Source organism: Eptesicus fuscus, chromosome 4 (genome assembly GCF_027574615.1).
Source record: "Eptesicus fuscus isolate TK198812 chromosome 4, DD_ASM_mEF_20220401, whole genome shotgun sequence".
Lineage (NCBI taxonomy): Eukaryota > Metazoa > Chordata > Mammalia > Chiroptera > Vespertilionidae > Eptesicus > Eptesicus fuscus.
In genome coordinates, this window is record NC_072476.1 from 6,804,738 (window position 1) to 6,811,093 (window position 6,356).

Consider the following 6,356-nt stretch of genomic DNA (forward strand, 5'->3'; position numbering starts at 1 on the left):
CGCCCACTCGCCTGAGCCCCGCCTATCCTCACCCCAAACCGCATTTTCTTGTAAGACTTTGGGCAGGTGTCTATTCCTTGCAGACAATTAAGCCTTCAGGGATCACAACTGTTTTTCTCACAATTTATATTCTAGTTGGTGGAGTCAGAGGATGGGGCCACAGGGGTTTTGTTCCTCCGGGGCCACAGGAGGAGAGGGGGTGTCATCCACCGGAGGCCCGTGGGTCGCTGTCGGAACCGCGCGTATCCTGCAGCGCAGTGTGGAGGGCGAGGCAGCCTGTAAGGATGACAACCACGTCTCTGATTTTCCTACAACCCCAACTTCAGGTTTTTGTCCCGTTGTCAAATATGCCCCCAATTTGTAGTCAAAGAATCGACAGGGAAACGGGCTCCCGTTAGATCCATCTTCACACCCTCTTCGAAGCAGCCTCGGGCAGCAGGAAGCTGGTGAGGCACAGACTGCTCTGTGGAGGCTCAAACACAAACGCACCGGCTGTGAGTGTGGAGAGACAGCTGTCACCTCAGAGCCCCGGACCGTGAGCAAGAGCTGGGCCCGGCCTGCCCCGAGGGCGGCCAGGCACTGAGGAACTCTGCCATCTCGCCTGTTCTTGCCCCCAGACTATCCACTTAACACATATTTACTGAGTGCCTACTGTGTGCCAGGTGCTATTCCAGGCTCTGAGGATACAGATGTGAATAAAAGGGAAAATCCCATAAACTAAGTCCTAGGCCTTCATAAAAGCAGGGGCGATGTGGTGTTGGCTCTAGCCGGGTGCCCTACACGATGTCTGGATAAGGCTCAGGACATGTTCTTTAGAGAAACCACATCATACTTTTGGATTTGTACCCAATTTCCAGCATCCTCCCAGCATCCAATTTCCCTCTTCCAAGAAACTCTCAATTCCCATTTGGAGGACTATGTTATTGGGGGGAAATGGACTTCACCCCCAGCTCCAAGCGGGGAGCATGTGAACTAAGCTAAGCCAATCTATGTATTTCACACCCCTGACTTCAGTGATGCGTTCAAGTATGTGCATGTGGCCTAAGCCAGGCCAATCAAAGTGGAACTGAGGACCAAAATGCCTTTTCTCTGTCCAGTGTAATGTAAAAGTCTGGAACCACTGCAACTGTTTTTTGCTACCGTGAAAAAAAAAAAGAAATACACTTAAGGATGAACCTACACATCACCAAAATGAAGCCAGATCCCTCATGAAAGTATGAAACTCTGGATGAGACTGCACCTAAAATCCTTTCTATTGATGGACTTTTCAATTATATAAGCCAATAAATTCTTTTTATTACTTAACTAGAGGCCTGGTGCACAGCATTTGCACACTCTGGGGTGGGGGGGGGGGGGGCGGGGGTCCCTCAGCCCAGCCTGCACCTTTTTGCAGTCTGGGAGCCCTTGGGGGATGTCCGACTGACACGGAAGCAGGCTGCTGGGCTCACCAGCCATCAGTCCGGCTTGTGGCTGAGTAGCGCTCCCCCTGGGGGAGTGCACTGACCACCAGGGGGCAGCTCCTGCATTGAGCATCTGCCCCCTGATGGTCAATGCACATCATAGCAACCAGTCATTCTGCCATTCAGTCTATTTGCATATTAGCCTTTTATTATATAGGATTCATTTTGAGTTAAATTTTATTTGCAACCAAAAGTATCCAAACTGATAGAGATATTAAGTCCTACATATTAGAAGAGTGTTCAAGCTGACATATAACACAAACTAACAGATTCCAAAAACAGTCCAACACAGATGACAGAACGGGATATGTGTAAGTCTACATGAGGTTTCACACACCCCAAAGAAAAAGCAGAGAACATCAAGGGTCTTACTTAAACATATTGGACAGCTTTTGATGACAAATTTGGATAAGAAGCGACAGTTCAACCCCTTAAGTGCCTTCTTTAAAAACCTTTCAACAGTTCCCTATCACCAACAGTTAAAAGCCAAACTCCTTAGCTCCTGACGATTTAGTCCACAAATAACTTTCAGCTTTATGTCTAACCACTTAGAGCCCAAGCACACTCCATCAGTTACACTTAGCATGCCCTATGTGGGGGGCCAGCATCAAAGATGGCCCCCAATGATATTCCTCTCCAAATATTCATACCCTCGTGTAGCCCCCTTCCTCACTGAAACATGTCTGGCCTGTGTGACCAATAAAATACAGCAGAGCTGAAGGCGTGTCACTTCCAAGACTGGATTTTGAAAGGCTTTGCAGCTTCTGCCTTGCTCCTTTGGATTACTCTCCCTGGAGGCTGGAGGAAGCCACTCACCATGCTGTGAGGATGCTCAAGCGACCTCCTGGTGGAGAAGAACTGAGGCTGCCCACCAACAGCCAGAACCACTCACCCTCCGAGTGAGTGAGCTGCTCTGGAAGCAGACCCTTCAGCCAAAGTCAAGCTTTCAGGTGACTGTAGCCCCAGCTGACGTCTGACCCTGAGAGACACCGTGGGACTGCTCAGCCGCACCATCCCCAATTTCCTGACCCAGAGAACTCATGGGAGACAAGAAATAATTATTGTTGGCGTTTTGTTCATCTGAGTTTTTTAAGTATAGATGTCATTTTTTATTTTTTTTATTTTTTTATTTTTTTAAAAATATTTTATTGATTTTTTACAGAGAGGAAGGGAGAGGGATAGAGAGTTAGAAATATCGATGAGAGAGAAACATCGATCAGCTGCCTCCTGCACACCCCCTACTGGGGATGTGCCCGCAACCAAGGTACATGCCCTTGACCGGAATCGAACCTGGGACCCTTGAGTCCGCAGGCCGACACTCTATCCACTGAGCCAAACCAGTTTCGGCTAGATGTCATTTTTTAGAGCAGTTTTAAGTTTACAGCAAACTTGAGGGGAAGATTCCCCATATACTTCCTACCCCCACAAAGCCCAGCAATTTTTAACCTTTTTCATCTTGTAAACACATAAACTAATTACTGAAACTTTGTGGCACATCAAAAAATATATGTTTTGCTGATCTCATACAAAAAAAAATAGGTATAATTTTGATTCATTCGCACTAGATGGCGATTGTGTTGGCTGTTATCATGTTTTTATCTGCCAATCTAAGAGAAAAGAGGTCAGGGCCCCTGACGAAATGGTAAGGTATTGCATGCTTTAGAAATTCTTGCGGCACACTGGTTGGAAATCGCTGGCATAGCCTCTCTGATTATCAACTTCCTCCACCAGAGTGACATATTCACTGCCTTCATAGTTTTGCCTTTTTCAGCGCGTCGTATAGTTGGAATCATACAGTATATAGCCTTTTCAGACTAGCTTCTTTCACTTAGCAACATGCATTTAAGTCTCCGCCATGCCACTTCATGGTTTAACAACTCACTTACTTTTAGTACTGACTAATACTCCCTTGTCTGGATGGACCGTAGTTTATCCATTTGCCTACTGAAGGATATCTTGGTTGCTTTCGATTTTGGCAACCCTGAATAAAGCTGCTATGAACATCCATGTGCGGGGTTTTGTGTGGGCATACTTTTCAGGCCCTTTGAGTAAATACCGAGGAGCTTAATTGCTGGATCACACAAGAAGAGTGTGTTTAGTTCTGTAAGAAACTGCCAAACCATCTTCCAAAGTGGCTGCACCGTTTTGCATTTTCACTGGCAATGATTATTGTTTTAAGTCGTAAGTTGGGGGTAATTTGTTATGCAGTTTTAGATGACTAATACAACCTACCGTTTAGCATTTCTAGAATGCCTCCTGCATCTGCGTGTAACCCTTAAAAACTCCTCATTGCTTTCCAAGTGCCAACTCAAGCTGTCACCTTTTCTGAGAAACCTGCCCTGATTTCCTGCTCAGACCCAGGCTCACTTGCACATAGCTTTATTAGAAATTCTCACACCCTGACCGCATTAAATGTGTATGAGGTTATTTCTTCCATTATAGCCTATTGAAGGCAACAGTTTTCAATTATCCAATGGATATTCCCAAGACTGAGAATGGTACATGCCACATTAAATGTTGCTTGAATAAGTAAATAACTAAAATTTCAGCTCTGGACAAGACAAAAAAATGCCTCACTCTAGTCTGAGGAGCAAAGAAAGGGTGAGAAGGAAGGAAATAGTGGCGAGAAGGACCCAAGATGTCATTGCAGGACTCATCTTGCTCCTAGCTCTTTAGTTTACTTTAAAATCTTTCCCTGGTCGCAGACATATGAGCCCAACCAGCGGTTAAGGACAACAGGGGGGTGGGGGCATGTGTGGGGAGGGGAGTGGGATGGAAATGGGGGGACGAGGACAAATATGTGATACCTTAATCAATAAAGAAATTTAAAAAAAATAATAAAATAAAATAAAATCTTTCCCTGGTCACAAAAATGTCTACAAAACCTGGGTAAGCAGAAGTGGGTTGTTCCATTTTTGCTCTAAAAAAATTAACCTGCATGTAGAAAAGTGTAAAAGCCATCGCAACAGAGAACTGGAGCAATAATGTGGCCAAAAAAGCTGAGTGCGAGGAGGGACAGAGGCTATATCCTGACAGCATCTAGAAAGGAGGAAGGAACAATCTGGATTTGGACATGTCCTGCTCGGACAAAGCAAGAGGAAATGTGGCTTTTAAAGAGTTACACCAGTGAGGCTAGAAAACCCATGGGCTGGGGGTCTTTCTCCAGAATCTTGACAATGAACGTTATTTTGGGGGTAGAGGACAGAAAGGCTCAGAGGTAAGGCACTGAGTCTAGAAACAAACAGGAATTTGAGGAAGAGTTGGACTGATGCCCAGTTAGAAATAGGAGGGAGCAGTGGATTTGGACAGATTTAGAAAGTAGTGTCAAATGAACTAAAAAATAAGTCCAGAGGCTTTGCTAGAAGTAAATGGTAAAGAGTTATTCAAGGGTCTTAGAGTTTGCAAACTGGGGACATGGCTAGGAAAAAAACAAGAAGTGTTCCTAAACAGGAAGACAAGTTAAGAGTTCCTACAATAAAAAATGCATTCTTGTGCAAACGCGATTACTAACTCTGCATGATGTTGCAGAAGTGAGGGGAACCAGGTTTGCTAAAGTAATTGTGGTGATAGAAATGCTATTGGCCTCAGAAGCTACTGAGCTGCTCCATTCTATCCGAGTACAGTGTGAAAAATAAAATGCATTCTTAAGAATAATCGGTCCTGCACTTTTAGTCCTAGAGTTGGTCCAGGATGGTTACCAGTCAGATGTCAGCCTGTCTGGATGATGGATGCCAGATGGTCTAGAGCAATGGTCGCCAACCTTTCTGACCTCACAGGTTGGCGACCGCTGCTCCAAAGGTTTCCTTAGACCAGAGGTCGCCAACCTCTCGGACCTCACGGACCACCAGTGATCCACAGACCACATGTTGGTGACCTCTGGTCTAGAGGATGACCGCCAGGAGGTCTCAATGATTAATGTATCAGGTGGATGTTAGGTGGCCTGGATTCACGAGTCCTTTGGGGCGTAATCAGAGGGTTATCTGGAGATCTGGTGCACATCCACATATTAACACACAATCAGTTGATGTATACTCAGGCCATGACACGGGACCGGAAAGTTCAAGAGTTTAAGCTCCCGGGCTAGTTAGCACAAGAATAGAATCATTTCCTCCTGTCTCAGCCTATTAGGTTTTAGTAATTTAGCAGCTTAATTATAGTGACCCCATTTTATTTCTTCACTCTTTCCTCAATAAAACTTGAGGACGAATTCTGATTTAGCTATAGATGTGGGAATTAAGTGATTGATCTGAACAACACAACTAATAAGGAAGCATTAATAGATATATGTCAAAGATTAACTTTTTAATATATGTTTTATTGATTTCAGGGAAGAAGGGAGAGGGGGGGAGAGAGAGAGAGAAACATCAGTGATGAGAGAGAATCATTGATCGGCTGCCTCCTGCATGCCCCCAACTGGGGATTGAGCCCACAACCTCCGCATATGCCCTGACCGGAAGTTGAACCCTGATCTCCTGGTTCATAGGTCAATGCTCAAACACTGAGCCATGCCTGCTGGGCAAAGATTAACTTTAAAAAATAGAATGTAGTTTCTTTAAGAATTAAAGCATGTTTTACAAAAACAGTGTTAATGTTATGCCACAAAAGGACAGAAATGATACGTGCCATATTCTCTGGTCATGATACATTAAGGTAAAAAATAGAAAATACAACAAAAATGTTTAATTTTTCTTTTTAATTTTTATTTATTTCAGAGAGGCATGGAGAGGGAGAGAGAGACATAAATATCAATGATGAGAGAGAATCACTGATTGGCTACCTCTTGCATGCCCCCTGCTGGGGATCAAGCCCACAACCCGGGCATGTGCCTTTCACTGGAATCAAACCCAGACCCTTCAATCCACAGGCTGACACTCTATCCACTGAGCCAACCGACTA

The 6,356-nt window shown here is 44.7% G+C and overlaps 1 non-coding gene across 1 annotated transcript; it reads left to right on the forward strand.

The window, feature by feature from the left end:
• The first annotated feature begins 4,951 nt into the window (after positions 1 to 4,951).
• LOC114226839 (small nucleolar RNA SNORA66) lies at positions 4,952 to 5,085 on the forward strand. The gene has a single exon (XR_003612958.2). It is a non-coding gene; the product is annotated as a small nucleolar RNA SNORA66 (small nucleolar RNA).
• The last annotated feature ends 1,271 nt before the right edge of the window (positions 5,086 to 6,356 follow it).